Below are 19,444 nucleotides of genomic sequence, written 5' to 3'. Positions count from 1 at the left end.
GGTTATTTTCCTGACACCACACTCCGAGGGCCCTCACCTCCTCCCTGTAGGCCGTCTCATCGTTGTTGGTAATCAAGCCTACCACTGTTGTGTCGTCCGCAAACTTGATGATTGAGTTGGAGGCGTGCGTGGCCACGCAGTCGTGGGTGAACAGGGAGTACAGGAGAGGGCTCAGAACGCACCCTTGTGGGGCCCCAGTGTTGAGGATCAGCGGGGAGGAGATGTTGTTGCCTACCCTCACCACCTGGGGGCGGCCCGTCAGGAAGTCCAGTACCCAGTTGCACAGGGCGGGGTCGAGACCCAGGGTCTCGAGCTTGATGACGAGCTTGGAGGGTACTATGGTGTTGAATGCCGAGCTGTAGTCGATGAACAGCATTCTCACATAGGTATTCCTCTTGTCCAGATGGGTTAGGGCAGTGTGCAGTGTGGTTGAGATTGCATCGTCTGTGGACCTATTTGGGCGGTAAGCAAATTGGAGTGGGTCTAGGGTGTCAGGTAGGGTGGAGGTGATATGGTCCTTGACTAGTCTCTCAAAGCACTTCATGATGACGGATGTGAGTGCTACGGGGCGGTAGTCATTTAGCTCAGTTACCTTAGCTTTCTTGGGAACAGGAACAATGGTGGCCCTCTTGAAGCATGTGGGAACAGCAGACTGGTATAGGGATTGATTGAATATGTCCGTAAACACACCGGCCAGCTGGTCTGCGCATGCTCTGAGGGCGCGGCTGGGGATGCCATCTGGGCCTGCAGCCTTGCGAGGGTTAACACGTTTAAATGTCTTACTCACCTCGGCTGCAGTGAAGGAGAGACCGCATGTTTTCGTTGCAGGCCGTGTCAGTGGCACTGTATTGTCCTCAAAGCGGGCAAAAAAGTTATTTAGTCTGCCTGGGAGCAAGACATCCTGGTCCGTGACTGGGCTGGATTTCTTCCTGTAGTCCGTGATTGACTGTAGACCCTGCCACATGCCTCTTGTGTCTGAGCCGTTGAATTGAGATTCTACTTTGTCTCTGTACTGGCGCTTAGCTTGTTTGATAGCCTTGCGGAGGGAATAGCTGCACTGTTTGTATTCGGTCATGTTACCAGACACCTTGCCCTGATTAAAAGCAGTGGTTCGCGCTTTCAGTTTCACACGAATGCTGCCATCAATCCACGGTTTCTGGTTAGGGAATGTTTTAATCGTTGCTATGGGAACGACATCTTCAACGCACGTTCTAATGAACTCGCACACCGAATCAGCGTATTCGTCAATGTTGTTATCTGACGCAATACGAAACATCTCCCAGTCCACGTGATGGAAGCAGTCTTGGAGTGTGGAGTCAGCTTGGTCGGACCAGCGTTGGACAGACCTCAGCGTGGGAGCCTCTTGTTTTAGTTTCTGTCTGTAGGCAGGGATCAACAAAATGGAGTCGTGGTCAGCTTTTCCGAAAGGGGGGCGGGGCAGGGCCTTATATGCGTCGCGGAAGTTAGAGTAACAATGGTCCAAGGTCTTTCCTCCCCTGGTTGCGCAATCGATATGCTGATAAAATTTTGGGAGTCTTGTTTTCAGATTAGCCTTGTTAAAATCCCCAGCTACAATGAATGCAGCCTCCGGATAAATTGTTTCCAGTTTGCAGAGAGTTAAATAAAGTTCGTTCAGAGCCATCGATGTGTCTGCTTGGGGGGGGATATATACGGCTGTGATTATAATCGAAGAGAATTCTCTTGGTAGATAACGCAGTCTACATTTGATTGTGAGGAATTCTAAATCAGGTGAACAGAAGGATTTGAGTTCCTGTATGTTTCTTTCATCACACCATGTCACGTTGGCCATGAGGCATACGCCCCCTCCCCTCTTCTTACCAGAAAGATGTTTGTTTCTGTCTGCGCGATGTGTGGAGAAACCCGTTGGCTGCACCGCTTCGGATAGCGTCTCTCCAGTGAGCCATGTTTCAGTGAAGCAAAGGACGTTACAGTCTCTGATGTCCCTCTGGAATGCTACCCTTGCTCGGATTTCATCAACCTTGTTGTCAAGAGACTGGACATTGGCAAGAAGAATGCTAGGGAGTGGTGCGCGCTGTGCCCGTCTCCGGAGTCTGACCAGAAGACCGCCTCGTTTCCCTCTCTTTCAGAGTCGTTTTTTTGGGTCGCTGCATAGGATCCACTCCGTTGTCCTGTTTGTAAGGCAGAACACAGGATCCGCGTCGCGAAAAACATATTCTTGGTCGTACTGATGCCTTTAGGCTGGAAGGCTGGAAATGTATTATTTGTCTTGATAGGCCAGAAAATGTGGGGTGTGAAACCTAACTCTTCAAGTCAGCTCAGCTGACAGTGGTAGCGGAAAGCAGACAGATGTATCTTTCTGGTACTAGGCACTGGACACTGCAATGCTCACAGAGCGCTTTGTACACCAAAATGTCAGTCGGAACCGGTCCAGAACCTCTCAAAGTCCCCTTAACATCTATGAGGTTTTTAATGGCCTAAATAGGGGTCTTAACAACATCTATGAAGTTTTTAATGGCCTAAATAGGGGACTTAACATCTGACGTTTTTAATGGCCTAAATAGGGGACTTAACATCTATGAGGTTTTTAATGGCCTAAATAGGGGTCTTAACAACATCTATGAAGTTTTTAATGGCCTAAATAGGGGACTTAACATATATGACGTTTTTAATGGCCTAAATAGGGGTCTTAACAACATCTATGAAGTTTTTAATGGCCTAAATAGGGGACTTAACATCTATGACATTTTTAATGGCCTAAATAGTGGACTTCACATCTATCAAGTTTTTAATGGCCTAAATAGGGGACTTAACATCTCTGAGGTTTTAAAAGGGGCCTTTATCTTTATTTTCACTAGCTGCCTCTGTATGGGTTTTATATGCTAGCGTTGTCGATGCCCGTCTCCCTTGATTCCATGGCCAGGCTCAGTCAACCAGGCACGCTACCTGTGTACATAATAGCATCATAAAGCCTGTTTATGGCTGTTAAATTTGCAGAGATCATTGGAAACGCGAAAGCTGTTAACCAGATTATGTCATGAACACAAAAGCGTGGGAGGAGTGAGGGGTGGAGAGGAGAATAAAAGACAGGATTTAAGATGTTCCCCAGGGAACTATACATATAGGACATCAGACCTGACCAAGCACTCTAAATAACATGATTAATATGAGAAGTAGGCATTGGTCTGAAGCCGTAAAAGAAAGGAATACTTCACCCATGCTCCACCAATGTTTTCCAGAACACAGCTTTGACCTACAGTACTACATTAGCTATGTTGGTATAGTAAAAATTCCTGTTTTAGGTCAGTTAGGATCACCACTTTATTTTAAGAATGTGAAATGTCAGAATAACAGTAGAGAGAATGATTTATTTCAGCTTTTATTTCTTTCATCACTTTCCCAGTGGGTCAGAAGTTTACATACACTCAATTAGTATTTGGTAGCATTGCCTTTAAATTGTTTAACTTGGGTCAAACGTTTTGGGTAGCCTTCCACAATAAGTTGGGTGAATTTTGGCCCATTCCTCCTGACAGAGCTGGTGTAACTGAGTCAGGTTTGTAGGCCTTCTTGCTCGCACACGCCTTTTCAGTTCTGCCCACATATTTTCTATATTATTGAGGTCAGGGCATTGTGATGGCCACTCCAATACCTTGACTTTGTTGTCCTTAAGCCCTTTTACCACAACTTTGGAAGTATACTTGGGGTCATTGTCCATTTGGAAGACCCATTTGCAACCAAGCTTTAACTTCCTGAGTGATGTCTTGAGATGTTGCTTCAATATATCCACATAATTTTCCTTCTCATGATGCCATCTATTTTGTGAAGTGCACCAGACTCTCCTGCAGCAAAGCACCCCCACAACATGATGCTGCCACTCCTGTGCTTCATGGTTGAGATGGTGTTCTTCGTTTTGCAAGCTTCCTCCTTTTCCCTCCAAACATAACGATGTTCATTATGTCCAAACAGTTCTATTTTTGTTTCATCGGACCATTGGACATTTAAAAATACGATCTTTGTCCCCATGTGCAGTTGCAAACTGTAGTCTGGTTATTTATGCGGTTTTGGAGCAGTGGCTTCTTCCTTGCTGGGCGGCCTTTCAGGTTGTGGCGATATAGGACTAATTTCACTCTGGAAAGAGATACTATTGCACCTGTTTTCTCCAGAATCTTCACAAGGTCCTTTGCTGTTGTTTTGGGATTGATTTGCACTTTTTGCACCAAAGTACGTTTATCTCTAGGAGACAGAATGCGTCTCCTTCCTGAGTGGTATGACAGCTGCATGGTCCCATGGTGTTTATACTTGCGTACTATTGTTTGTACAGATGAACGTGGTACCTTCAGGAGTTTGGAAATTGCTCCCAAGGATGAACCAGACTTGTGGAGGTCTACAATTGTTTTTCTGAGGTCTTGGCTGATTTCTCTTGATTTTCCTATGATGTCAAGCAAAGAGGCACTGAGTTTGAAGGTAGGCCTAGATATACATCCACAGGTACACCTCCAATTGACTCAGATGATGTCTATCAGAAGCTTCTAAAGCCATGGCATCATTTTCTGGAATTTTCCAAGCTGTTTAATTAAAGGCACAGTCAACTTAGTGTATGTAAACTTCTGACCCACTGGAATTGTGATACAGTGAATTATAAGTGCAATAATCTGTCTGTAAACAATTGTTGGAAAAATGACTTGTGTCATGCACTAATTTGTGGAGTGGTTGAAAAACGAGTTTTAATGACTATAACCTAAGTGTATGTAAACTTCCGACTTCAACTGTATACAGTGCTTTGCGAAAGTATTCGGCCCCCTTGAACTTTGCGACCTTTTGCCACATTTCAGGCTTCAAACATAAAGATATAAAACTGTATTTTTTTGTGAAGAATCAACAACAAGTGGGACACAATCATGAAGTGGAACGACATTTATTGGATATTTCAAACTTTTTTAACAAATCAAAAACTGAAAAATTGGGCGTGCTAAATTATTCAGCCCCTTTACTTTCAGTGCAGCAAACTCTCTCCAGAAGTTCAGTGAGGATCTCTGAATGATCCAATGTTGACCTAAATGACTAATGATGATAAATACAATCCACCTGTGTGTAATCAAGTCTCCGTATAAATGCACCTGCACTGTGATAGTCTCAGAGGTCCGTTAAAAGCGCAGAGAGCATCATGAAGAACAAGGAACACACCAGGCAGGTCCGAGATACTGTTGTGAAGAAGTTTAAAGCCGGATTTGGATACAAAAAGATTTCCCAAGCTTTAAACATCCCAAGGAGCACTGTGCAAGCGATAATATTGAAATGGAAGGAGTATCAGACCACTGCAAATCTACCAAGACCTGGCCGTCCCTCTAAACTTTCAGCTCATACAAGGAGAAGACTGATCAGAGATGCAGCCAAGAGGCCCATGATCACTCTGGATGAACTGCAGAGATCTACAGCTGAGGTGGGAGACTCTGTCCATAGGACAACAATCAGTCGTATATTGCACAAATCTGGCCTTTATGGAAGAGTGGCAAGAAGAAAGCCATTTCTTAAAGATATCCATAAAAAGTGTCGTTTAAAGTTTGCCACAAGCCACCTGGGAGACACACCAAACATGTGGAAGAAGGTGCTCTGGTCAGATGAAACCAAAATTGAACTTTTTGGCAACAATGCAAAACGTTATGTTTGGCTTAAAAGCAACACAGCTGAACACACCATCCCCACTGTCAAACATGGTGGTGGCAGCATCATGGTTTGGGCCTGCTTTTCTTCAGCAGGGACAGGGAAGATGGTTAAAATTGATGGGAAGATGGATGGAGCCAAATAAAGGACCATTCTGGAAGAAAACCTGATGGAGTCTGCAAAAGACCTGAGACTGGGATGGAGATTTGTCTTCCAACAAGACAATGATCCAAAACATAAAGCAAAATCTACAATGGAATGGTTCAAAAATAAACATATCCAGGTGTTAGAATGGCCAAGTCAAAGTCCAGACCTGAATCCAATCGAGAATCTGTGGAAAGAACTGAAAACTGCTGTTCACAAATGCTCTCCATCCAACCTCACTGAGCTCGAGCTGTTTTGCAAGGAGGAATGGGAAAAAATGTCAGTCTCTCGATGTGCAAAACTGATAGAGACATACCCCAAGCGACTTACAGCTGTAATCGCAGCAAAAGGTGGCGCTACAAAGTATTAACTTAAGGGGGCTGAATAATTTTGCACGCCCAATTTTTCAGTTTTTGATTTGTTAAAAAAGTTTGAAATATCCAATAAATGTCGTTCCACTTCATGATTGTGTCCCACTTGTTGTTGATTCTTCACAAAAAAATACAGTTTTATATCTTTATGTTTGAAGCCTGAAATGTGGCAAAAGGTCACAAAGTTCAAGGGGGCCGAATACTTTCGCAAGGCACTGTATTTTTGTCAGTAGGTACCCAACTTAACAGGAGGTGGCGTGTTCGATATATATATATATATATAGATATATATAGACAGAGGTCTGTCTGCATTCTTGATTTCTCTAAACCGTTTACCTGTGTAGTATTAACATAAGCTCAGAACCACTTGTTTTTCCAACATGGTCCCATTTTATCAATTGCTGTTCTGAACAATGGACAGTTCTTTACCTCAGTCAAATGACTGTACCTTAAAGTTGTGTGTATTTGTATTTATTTTTGCAATAAAGATGATGAAACAATACATATTTACAATAGGTTTATATCTGAAGATACATACAGCCTATTAATATATTGTATATGTAACGTGCATGCTAGGAGTCAGGATGCAAGTACAGGGAGTGAATTTAATAATTCATGAAACATGGAACAAAACAAGAAACACGAGTAGCGTACAGACATATAAGACAGTTACAGAATCAATAACGCCTCAGGAAAGAACAAAAGGGAGTGACAGATATAGGGGAGGTAATCAGGAATGTGATGGTGTCCAGGTGAGTCTCATGAGGCGCAGGTGCATGTAAAGATTGTGGCAGGTGTGCGTAATAATTAATAAACTGGCGACAATGAGCGCCAGAGAAGAGGAGCGGGAGTAGACGTGACAGTACACCCTCCCTGACGTGCGGTTCCAGCTGCAGGACGCCGACCAGAGGGACGGTCCCGAGGACAAGGAAGAGGCCGGGCACTTCTGCTGAGGCGCGGTAACCAGTAGAGCCAGCTGAGGGTGTGGAAACAGTTGAGCCAGCTGAGGGCGTGGGAAACAGTTGAACCAGCTGTGGGCGCGGGAACCAGTTGAGGGCGCAGGAACCAGTCGAGCCTTCTGAGGCGCGGGAGCATGACGAGCCGGCTTAGGCATGGGAGCCTGAAGAGCTGACTGAGGCTTGAGAATCTGTCGAGCCGGCTGAGGCATAGAAGGCTGAGCTAGCTGAGGCACCAACGGTATCTGAGGCAATGGAAGCCTGCCGAGGCAACAGAGGCCTGAGAACCAGTCGAGCAAACTGAAACATGGATGCCTGTCGAGCCAGCTGAGACGTGGATGCCTGTCGAGCCAGCTGAGACGTGGATGCCTGTCGAGCCAGCTGAGACGTGGATGCCTGTCGAGCCAGCTGAGACGTGGATGCCTGTCGAGCCAGCTGAGACGTGGATGCCTGTCGAGCCAGCTGAGACGTGGATGCCTGTCGAGCCAGCTGAGACGTGGATGCCTGTCGAGCCAGCTGAGACGTGGATGCCTGTCGAGCCAGCTGAGACGTGGATGCCTGTCGAGCCAGCTGAGACGTGGATGCCTGTCGAGCCAGCTGAAGCTTCCCCGGTTACTTTGGCAGCGGCACTTGGACCTGTAAACTTTCACCAGTAAAAAAAAAACAAACCCTGTTGCTTCCCCTTGGTGAGGCGTTATTCTGTAACGTGTATGCAAGGAGTTGGTAAGCAAGGACAGGGACTGAATTTAATAATAAATTAAACATGGAACAAAACAAGAAACACAAGTAGTGTACAGACATATAACACAAGAACAGAATCAAAAAAGCCTCGGGAAAAAACCGAAGGGAGTGACAGATATCAAATCAAATCAAATCAAATGTTACAGTGAAATGCTTACTTACAAGCCTTTAACCGATAGTGCTGTTTCAAAAAATACGGATAAGAATAAGAGATAAAAGTAACAAGTAATTAAAGAGGAGCAGTTTAAAAAAACAATACATACAAGGGGTACCGGTACAGAGTGTGTGCAGGTAGAGTTAATTAAAGTGACTATGCATAGATGACAACAGAGAGTGGCAGTGGTGTGGAGAGGGGAAATGGGAGAGGGGAGGGGGGCAATGTGAATAGTCTGGGTAGCCATTTGACTAGATGTTCAGGAGTTTTATGGCTTGGGGGTAGAAGCTCTAGGACCTAGACTTGGCACTCTGGTACCACTTGTCATGTGGTAACAGAGAGAACAGTCTTTGACTAGGGTGGCTGGAGTCTTTGACAATTTTCAGGGCCTTCCTCTGACACTGACTGGTATAGATGTACTGGATGGCAGGAAGCTTGGCCCCAGTGATGTACTGGACCATTCGCACTACCCTCTGTAGTGCCTTGCAGTCGGAGGACGAGCAGTTGACATACCAGGCAGTGATGCAACCACTCTCGATGGTGCAGCTGTAGAACCTTTTGAGGATCTGAGGACCCATGCCAAATCTTTTCATTTCCTGATTGGGAATATGTTTTGTTGTGCCCTTTTCACGACTGTCTTGGTATGCTTGAACCCATGGGGTGGCAGGTAGCCTAGTGGTTAGAGCATTAGACTAGTAACCAAAAGATTTGCAAAATTGAATCCCTGAGCTGACAAGGTAAAAATCTGTCGCTCTACCCCAGAACAAGGCAGTTGTTCCTGGGCCATCATTGAAAGTAAGAATTGGTTCTTAACTGACTTTCCTAGTTAAATAAAGGTAAAATAAATAAAAAAATTGTTTGTTGGTGATGTGGACACCAAGGAACTTGAAGCTCTCATCCTGCTCCACTGTAGCCCCATCGATGAGAATGAGGGCTTTATTGATCGGGCCAGGAGATGTAGGAGGCAGCATTGGAATTCGTTGCACTAAGAAAACAAACGCTAAAACCCTGAACAAAGGTTTGTGTCATTCCTGCTCCCGCTCTCCCTCTCCCTCTCTCGAGGGTGCCAGGCTGCCATTCATTACACACACCGGTCACCAACATTACACACAGCTGCGCAATATGGGACTCACCTGGACTCCATTACTTTGTTGATTATCCCCTCTATATCTGTCTGCTCCTCACTTTGTTCCCTGTGTCAGCATTGATGTTGTTATTTTTCCCCAGTCCAGACACTGTTCCTGTTCTGTTTCATGTAAGTGTTTCATTAAATGTTCAGTCCCTGTACCTGCTTCTCATCTCCAGTGTCGATACTTACAGTTTGATTAATTCACTTCGTCTCCCCCCACTGTCTGAGCTTTGCTGAATGGAGAGAGGGATAGTGGATATATCTAAAGTCAGATAAAGAAATATTGGAGACCTTTAAAGGTGAGTTTCACCCATTGTTCTTCCTCCCTGAGTCCTCAGTCAGACCCTGCACTTTAAAAATCACCTCTAAGGAGCTATCATAGGACTCAGCCTCACCTCAACCTGGTGAGAAATGGCAGGAAGGGCACTGAATCATTCACAACTGAAGACACTCTATAGTACCTATTGACACCCACATTACCTCTGTCTGTGAAAGGAAAGGACTGATAGCTAAAAGCTCAACTCTCTAACACTATGAGTGAGGAGGCAATGGAAAATGAGCTTGCCGCAGACATAGGGAGATCGACTGGTGAGCTAAATTCTCTCCAAATCAACACATACATATCTCCCTGAAAGTATGTTGGCGCCATATATGCATGTGTTATTCATACATGTTGTCTGAAAGAATGATTATTTTACTCTGATCCTGTTTACCCAGCACGCCAGCAAAGCTCATAATTGCGGGCGAACACAGAGAGCAAATCGAGTTAATCTGAAGTAAATTGATAAAAATGAGAAACAATGTGCCCTTCATATGAAGTGTGCTGGCGTTGGGGGTTCACAGTGGCAGGTGTTGAAGCGCTTGATGACGTTTGATGACACTGTATGTCGAAACGGGACAGTTTTATTGGAGGTTTTGACACAGTGAGATATATTGAGGTGTAATTAATACTTTGTAATGTTTGTCTGCTCCAGCAACAACAACAGGAGGAGCAGCAGGAGGAGCGGATACCAATACTATTCAGTCAGTCTCTATCTCTGTTCCTCTATCTCTCATCTTTCTAACTGTCTCTATGGGCACTATGTCTTCCTCAACTTTTATCTATCCCTGTCTGTCTTTCAGTTAAATCTCCCTCTTCTTTCTCCACAATCTCCCTCTTTCTCCACCTGTTCTACCTTTCATGGGTCCTCAGATCCTCAAAAAGTTATACAGCTGCACCATTAAGAGCATCTTGACTTGCTGCATCACCGCTTGGTATGGCAACTGCTTAGCATCCAACCACAAGGCACTACAAGTTGGACATTGAATACCTCTTTAAGCATGGTCAAGATAATAGTTATGCTGTGGATGATGTATTAAACCACTCAGTCACATCAAAGATAGTCGTCCTTCTGACCTGAGCTGCAGGACAGGAAAGAAACTGCTCAGGGATGTTACTTAAATTGGGGATTTTGAAACAGCTACATCGTTCAATAGCTGTGATTGGAGAAAACTAAGGAGTGATCAACAACATTGTTGTGACTCCACAAAAATGGCCAAAATGACGGATTGAATAGAAGAATTCTAATATATAGAATACATGCATCTTGTATGCAGCAAGTTACTAAAGTAATACTGCAAAACACAGCAAAGGAATACACTTTTTTTTGGCCTAAATGCAAAGCCTTATGTTTGGGGCAAATCTATGAAGGTAAATTAATGTCATAAGTGTACAAGCATGTAAAATATAATTTGCACATGTAAAATATGAGTTCCGCCTGTATAATCAGTTTTGTGGTTGCAAAAAATATTTGGAAACATGTCACTTCTTTTGCTAATAAATGCAACAACACGGCAGTCTTTTCTTCTGACCAATCAGGTGAGGTGTTATCATTCTGGAACATACTTTCAAACGGGGCCAGTACTCCTACTCTTGGATGCTTTGTGAATTGTATTTATGATTAATATTCACTTTTGTCAATAGCAGCTTCTACACATCATGGCAACATGCTTGACTGAAAATCTTTAAACATGTCTAGACTATGAGGGTGATGCGGTTGTCCATTTTTCCATACTAACTCTCCCATCCCTTTCCCAACCATTTTCACTCCCTCCCTCTCAGGATCTTGTTTGCAGACGTTCTGGTGAAACTGATCCTGTGGGTGGAAGGCTTCTTGGCCGCCATCTTCTTCGGCAAGCTGGTGGCAATCTTGGCTTTGTGGGTTGGCATCTCCGTGCCCCTTACCTTCGTGGGCGCCTAGCCTACTTCGGCCTCGAGGCCTGTGAGTTTCACCTACTACACGGTCTGAATGAATAACTCTGTCAGGTCATCTTACATCATGTGCATTGTCTACGCTACTCTCTGTGCTCCAGTTGATAGAGCTGGCAGTGTGAACCAACCATATCACTCGGCAGATCCATGAAAATTGATTATTCACCAAGCCCGTGCCTGGAATTGGCTTGGGGGGAGCATCCTGACCTTCGGCTGCATCTGCATCCAGCACTTCTTCATCCTCAACAGCATCTGATAAGAACAAGGGTCAAGTCTGACACTCAACCATGAGCCTGAATTTGCCTAGTGGTGCTTGTATAATGATTCCTAAAGAAACAAACAAGTAATTAATTATTAATGTGTAATTAGCATTTACAATTAACTGATAAGTAAATACCTAATAATTTCTTTGAACTAAGGTCAACTTAGCCTCTATGCAAGGAGACTAAATTTGATTGAATACTTTTGCAAGGCACTGTATATGTATATACAGTATATACCTCAATTACCTCGTACCCCTGCGCATCGACTCGGTACTTACCCTGTGTATATAGCCAAGATAGTTTTACTCATTGTGTATTTATTACTTGAGTTATGTCCTATTCTCTATTTTTCTCTCTGCATTGTTTACGAAGCAAGTGACAAATAAAATTTGATTTGATTTCCTGACTCTCTATACTACAGGAGGCTGCCGAGGGGAGGACGGCTTATAATAATATCTGAAACGGAGCGAATGGAATGTCATCAAACACATGGAAACCATGGCTATGTCCGAATACCGGTACTTGGGTTCTAAATAGTAGCCATTTTGGGTATGCAAATTGTTTAATTTATTATCGTACGTAAAATTTTACAAATGTAGTATGATTTTAAACGCCAGGATGTCATACTCATTTATGCCTTTCATGTAGTAGAATTTCCTGCACACTATTGAGGAACAGAATTACCTTTCCGGACACGTGTATCTGACAACAGCTGATCATCAGCTGAGGGGACACGCTGTAGCAAAATGTATGAATCTGTAGGAATCAACGCAAATGTGCATTATATGATGTATATTCAGTAGGATAAGCCTAGTATGCCGATATTTGTTTCTTACTGCATTTGTTTTTTCTAAACGGCACGTTCTAAATGGTGTGTAGTATGATTAATACACAGTATGTAGTTTAAGTAAGTAGTAGGCAAAACAGATTTCGGACACAGCCCATGTGTTTGATGTATTTGATACAGTTCCACTCTTTCCGCTCCAGCCATTACCACAAGCACTTGCTCCCTAATTAAAATCCTCAAGAGTCTATTGACGCATGGATGCATCGGTCTGTTAAAGCTAGAGATATCAGTTGGGCTGCATCTCAATCCTCCGCATCCGCCTATTTCAGCCTGCCGCATCTGCGGTGACAGGTGGCAGAGCTAGAGCAATGTCTATCAGACCATGAGACATCCTGTAAAACAGGTCTTCTCACGAAAAACGCTGTAGCGTCCAAGCAGTTTGAAGGGATACGTCTGAAGGTAACCCATACAAACGAATGGAGGTAGTTTTGTGCCAACAAAAATAAGGGGTTAAATATGTGTTTTAAAAAGATATAGATATATACAGCACCAGTCATAATTTTGGACACAACTACTCATTCAAGGGTTTTTCTTAATTTTTCTACATTGTAGAATAATAGTGAAGAAATCAAAACTATGAAATAACACAGAATCATGTAGTAACCAAAAAATGTAAAACAAATGATGACAAGTTTGCACATGCATGGCATTCTCTCAACCAGCTTCACCTGGAATGCTTTTCCAACGGTCTTGAAGGAGTTCCCATATATGCTGAGCACCTGTCATCAGACCAAAGGACAGATTTCCACCGATCTAATGTCCATTGCTTGTGTTTCTTGGCCCAAACAAATATCTTATTCTTATTGGTGTCCTTTAGTAGTAGTTTCCTTGCATCAATTCGACCAGGAAGGCCTGGTTCACGCAGTCTCCTCTGAACGGTTCATGTTGAGATGTGTCTGTTACTTGAACTCTCTGAAGCATTTTTTTGGGATTCAATTTCTCAGGCTGGTAACTCTAATGAACTTATCTTCTGCAGCAGAGGTAACTCTGGGTCCTCCTTTCCTGTGGCAGTCCTCATCAAATCAAATTGTATTTATTATTTTTCACATGCGCCGAATACAACAGTGAAATGCTTACTTACAAGCCCTAAACCAACAATGCTTTAAGAAGTTTTTAAGAAGAAATAAGTAAAAAATTGATTAGTAACAAATAGAAAATAAAAGTAACAAATAATTCAACAGCAGAAATAAAATAACAATAGTGAGGCTATGTACAGGGGGTACCGGTACAGAGTCAATGTGTGGGGGCACCGGTTAGTTTAGGTAATGTACATGTAGGTAGAGTTAAAGTGACAATGCACTGATAATAAACAGAGTAGCAGCATAAAAGAGGGGTCTGTGTAGCCCTTTGATTAGCTGTTCAGGACTATTATGGCTTGGGGGTAGAAGCTGTTAAGAAGCCTTTTGGACCTAGACTTGGTGCTCCAGTACTGTTTGCCATGCGGTAGCAGAGAGAATAGTCTATGACTAGGGTGGCTGGAGTTTTTGACCATTTTTTTATTCCTTATTCTGACACCGATTGGTATAGAGTTCGTGGATGGCAGGACGCTTGGCTCCAGTGATGTACTGGGCCGATCCCACTACACTCTGTAGTGCCTTGCGGTTGAAGACCGAGCAGTTGCCATATCAGGCAGTGATTGCAACCATGCTCTCGATGGTGCAGCTCTAGAACCTTTTGAAGATCTGAGGACTCATGCCAAATAGTTAGTCTTCTGAGGGAGAATATGTTTTGTCATGCCCGCTTCACAACTGTATTGGTGTACTTGGACCATGTTTGTTTGTTTGTTTGTTGAGGATGTGGACACCAAGGAACTGGAAGCTCTCAACCTGCCCCACTGCAGCCCTATCGATGAGAATGGGGGCATGCTCGGTCCGCCTTTTCCGCTAGTCCACAATAATCTCCTTTGTCTTGATCACATTGAGGGAGAGGTTGTTGTCCTGGCACCACACGGCCAGGTCTCTGACGTCCTCCCTATAGGCTGTCTCATCGTTGTCTGTGATCAGGCCTACCACTGTTGTGTCATCAGCAAACTTAATGATGGTTTTGAAGTCATGCCTGGCCATGCAGTCATAAGTGAACAGGGAGAAGAGGAGAGGACTGAGCACGCACCCCTGAGGGCCCCCCTTGTTGAAGATCAGCGTGGCGGCTCTCCAGGAGGTCCAGGATCCCATTGCAGAGGTAGGTGTTTAGTCCTAGGGTCCTGAGCTTTGAGGGCACTATGGTGTTGAACGCTGAGCTGTAGTCAATGAATAGCATTCTCACATTGGTGTTCCTTTTGTCCATGTGGGAAAGGGCAGTGTTAAGTGCAGAAGAGATTGCATCCTCTGTGGATCTGTTGGGGCGGTATGCAAATTGGAGTGCGTCTAGAGTTTCCGGGATAATGGTGTTCATGTGAGCCACGACCAGCCTTTCAAAGCACTTCATGACTACAGATATGAGTGCTATGGTACGGTATTCATTTAGGCAGGTTACCTTAGTGTTCTTGGGCACAGGGACTATGGTGGTCTGCTTGAAACATGTTGGTATTACTGACTCAGTCAGGGACAGGTTGAAAATGTCAGTGAAGACACTTGCCAGTTGCTCAGCACATGCTCAGAGTACACGTCCTGGTAATCCGTCTGGCCCTGCGGCCTTGTGAATGTTGACCTGTCTAAAGGTCTTATTCACATCAGCTACGGAGAGCGTGATCATAATGTCCCCGGAACAGCTGATGCTCTCATGAATGCTTCAGTGTTACTTGCCTCAAAGCGAGCATAGTAGTATTTTCGCTTGTCTGGTAGGCTTGTGTCACTGGGCAGCTCTTGTCTGTGCTTCCCTTTGTAGTCTTTAACCTGTCTAGCTAGGACTGGAGTTCTGCTAGCAAACATGCAGTGATATTGCAGAGAGCCACATGAATTCACAGAAATACTCATTACAAATGTTGATGAAAATTCAAGTGTTATGCATGGAACTTTAGATAAACTTCTCCTTAATACAACCGCTGTGTCAGATTTCAAAAAGCATAATCTGAGAACTGCGCTCAGAGCCCAAACCAGCCAGAGAAATATCCGCCATGTTGGGTAGTCAACATTAGTCATAATTAGCATTATAAATATTCACTTACCTTTGATGATCTTCATCAGAATGCAAATCCACAATATATGCTTGTCTTGTTCGATAATGTCCATCATTTATGTCCATTTATGTCCAATAACTTATTTTGTTAGGGCGTTTGGTAAACAAATCCAAAATCGCGTTCAAGTCCAGTCGGACGAAAAGTTCAAGAAGTTATATTACAGATCAAAGAAACTTGTCAAACTAAGTATAGTTCTTTAGGATGTTTTTATCATAAATGTTCAATAAAGTCCCAACCGGAGAATTCCATTGTCTGTAGAAAAGCAATGGAATGAGAGATACAGGCAGACCCCTTAGTCAAACAGCTCCCATCTGGCCCTCTTCACACGAGAAGCATGAAACAACGTTCTAAAGACGGTGGAAGCCTTAGGAAGTGCAAAATAACCCATATCACACTGTTAATTCGATAGGGGCTGAGTTAAAAAACAACAAACCTCAGATTTCCCACTTCCTGGTTGGATTTTTTCTAAGGTTTTTGCCATATGAGTTCTGCTATACTAACAGACATGATTTAAACAGTTTTAGAAACTGTTTTAGAGTGTTTTCTATCCAAATACTCCAAATACTAATATTTTGACGTCTTCACTATTATTCTATAATATAGAAAATAGTCAAAATAAAGAAAAACCCTTGCATGAGTAGGTGTGTCCAAACTTTTGACTTGTACTGTATATATTTATTATATCTCCTAGCCATAGGACAGACACTTCAAAACCTTATTCTTATGATTTACTTTTTGACCGTCTTTTTTGCCATTTACAGTGGCTTGTGAAAGTATACACCCCCCTTGACATTTTTTATGTTTTATAGTGCCTTACAACCTGGAATTAAAATATTTTTTTGGCGGGTGTTTGTATAATTTGATTTATACAACATGCCTATCACTTTGAAGATGCGCAAGAAACACAATAAGAAACAGGTGCAACTAATAAGACCAAACGAACAGAAAAGAAAGAAGGGATCGGTGGCGGCTAGTAGAGTGGCAACGACGACCGCCGAGCACCGCCCGAACAGGCAGGGGAGTCGTGACAGTGTACCCCCCCCTCCCGACGCACTGTACCCGCAGCGCGCCGCCACCGGCCTCAAGGGCCGCTGGGCGATCCGGGTGGAGGCTGTGGAAGTCCCTCAGTAGTGATGGGTCCAAAATGTCCCCCACCCGTAGCCAGCACCTCTCCTCCGGACCGTACCCCTCCCAGTCCACAAGGTACTGTAAGCCCCTCACCCGGTGTCTCGAGTCCAGAATAGCATGTACTGTGTATGCCGGGGACCCCTCGATGTCCAGAGGGGGTGGAGGGACCTCCGGCACCTAACCTTCCTGCAGGGGACCAGCCACCACCGGCCTGAGGAGAGACACATGAAACGTGGGGTTAATACGATAGTAAGTAGGAAGCTGTAACCTATAACACACCTCGTTTATCCTCCTCAGGACTTTAAATGGCCCCACACACTGCGGTCCCAGCTTCCGGCAGGGCAGGCGGAGGGGCAGGTTTCGGGTTGAGAGCCAGACCTGGTCCCCTGGTGCGAACACGGGGGCCTCATTGCGGTGCTGGTCAGCGCTCCTCTTCTGCAGTCCACTAGCCTGTTTTAGTGATTCCTGGACGGCTCTCCAGGTGTCCCTCGAGTTCTGCACCCACTCCACCGCAGGAGCCTCGGTCTGGCTCTGATGCCATGGAGCCAGGACCTGCTGGTAGCCCAACACGCCCTGGAACGGAGACATGTTAGTAGAGGAGTGGCGGAGGGAGTTCTGGGCTAGTTCCGCCCATGGGACGTACCTCGCCCACTCACCAGGCCGGTCCCGGCAATACGACCGCATAAACCTACCCACAACCTGGTTTACTCTCTCCACCTGCCAATTACTCTCGGGGTGGATAGCCGAGGTCAGGCTGACCGAGACCCCCAGCCGTTCCACGAATGCTCACCAAACTCTGGACGGGAACTGGGGACCCCGATCAGAAACAATGTCCTCAGGCACGCTGTAGTGCCAGAAGACATGGGTAAACAGAGCCTCCGCAGTCTGTAGCGCCATAGGGAGACTGAGCAATGGGATGAGACGGCAGGACTTAGAAAACCGATCCACAATGACCAGGATCGTGGTGTTTCCCTGAGACGGGGGAAGGTCGGTGAGAAAGTCCACCAACAAGTGCGACTACGGCCGTTGTGGAACGGGGAGGGGCTGTAACCTCCCTCTAGGCAGGTGTCGAGGAGCCTTGCTCTGAGCGCACACCGAGCAGGAGGAGACATAAAACCTCACGTCCTACCAACGTGGACCACCAGTACCTCCCCATAAGACTCCGCACTGTCCTCTCGATCCCAGGATGACCTGAAGAGGGTAGTGTATTGGCCCATCGAATCAACTTATCACGGACACCAAGCGGCATGTACTGAACACCTGCTGGACACTGAGGGGGTGCAGGTTCCAACCGTAACGCCCGCTCGATCTCCGCGTCCACCTCCCATACCACCGATGCCATCAGACATGAAGCTGCGAGGATGGGAGTCGGCTCGATGGACCGCTCCTCGGTGTCATAGAGGCGGGACAGTGCGTCGGCCTTCGTATTTTGGGAGCCTGGCCGATATGAGATTGTAAAACAAAAACGGGTAAAGCACATGGCCCACCTCAATCTCCTCGCTGCCCGGATATACTCGAGATTACGATGGTAAGTCCAGATGAGGAAAGGGTGCTTAGCCCCCTCAAGCCAATGTCTCCACACCTTCAGAGCCTTAACTACAGCTAACAACTCCCGGTCCCCCACGTCATAGTTCCGCACGGGAGCGTTGGTGAACAGCTCCTTCAGGCGACTGAAAGCTCTGCCCGCCTCAGCTGACCAGCGCAAGCAGGCCGGCCCCCCCTTCAGCAGTGAGGTGATGGGAGCAGCCACCTGACCAAAACCCCGGATAAACCTCCGGTAGTAATTGGTAAACCCTAAAAACCGCTGCACGTCCTTTGCCGTGGTCGGAGTCGGCCAATTACGCACGGCTGTAACGCGGTCACACTCCATCACCACCCCAGAGGTGGAAATTCGATAACCCAGGAAGGAAACGGCTTGTTTGGAGAACACACATTTCTCAGCCTTGACGTACAGGTCATGCTCCAGGAGTCGCCCAAGTACCTTGCGCACCAGAGACATGTGCGCGTCGTGTGTGGCAGAATAGATCAGTCATCGATATACACTACCACCCCCTGCCCGTACAGGTCTCTGAGAATCTCGTCTACGAAACATTGGAAAACGGCTGGAGCATTCTTCAACCCATACGGCATGACGAGGTACTCATAATGGCCAGATATGGTACTAAACTCGGTCTTCCACTCATCTCCCTCCCGGATACGCACCAGATTATATGCACTCCTAAGGTCCAGTTTTGTAAAGAAACGCGCCCGTGAAATTATTCCACCGCTGTGGCGATGAGAGATAGCGGGTAACTAAACCCCACTGTGATGAAATTTAGACCTCTATGATCAATGCACGGACGCAGACCTCCCTCCTTCTTCTTCACAAAAAAGAAGCTCAAGGAGACGGGTGACGTGGAAGGCCGAATGTACCCCTGACCCAGAGATTCAGTGACGTATGTCTCCATAGCCACTGTCTCCTCCTGGGACAACGGGTACACATGACTCCTGGGAAGTGCAGCGCTTACCAGGAGGTTTATCGCGCAATCCCCTCGTCGATGAGGTGGTAATTGGGTCGCCCTCTTCTTACAGAAGGCAATAGCCAAATCGGCATATTCAGAGAGAATGCGCACAGTGGAAACCTGGTCTGGACTCTCCACTGTCGTCGCACCGATGGAAACTCCTATGCACCTGCCTGAACACTCCTCTGACCACCCTCGGAGAGC

Source organism: Oncorhynchus mykiss, chromosome 16 (genome assembly GCF_013265735.2).
Source record: "Oncorhynchus mykiss isolate Arlee chromosome 16, USDA_OmykA_1.1, whole genome shotgun sequence".
Taxonomy (NCBI): Eukaryota; Metazoa; Chordata; class Actinopteri; order Salmoniformes; family Salmonidae; genus Oncorhynchus; species Oncorhynchus mykiss.
Note: the sequence above shows the minus strand (reverse complement) of the source record.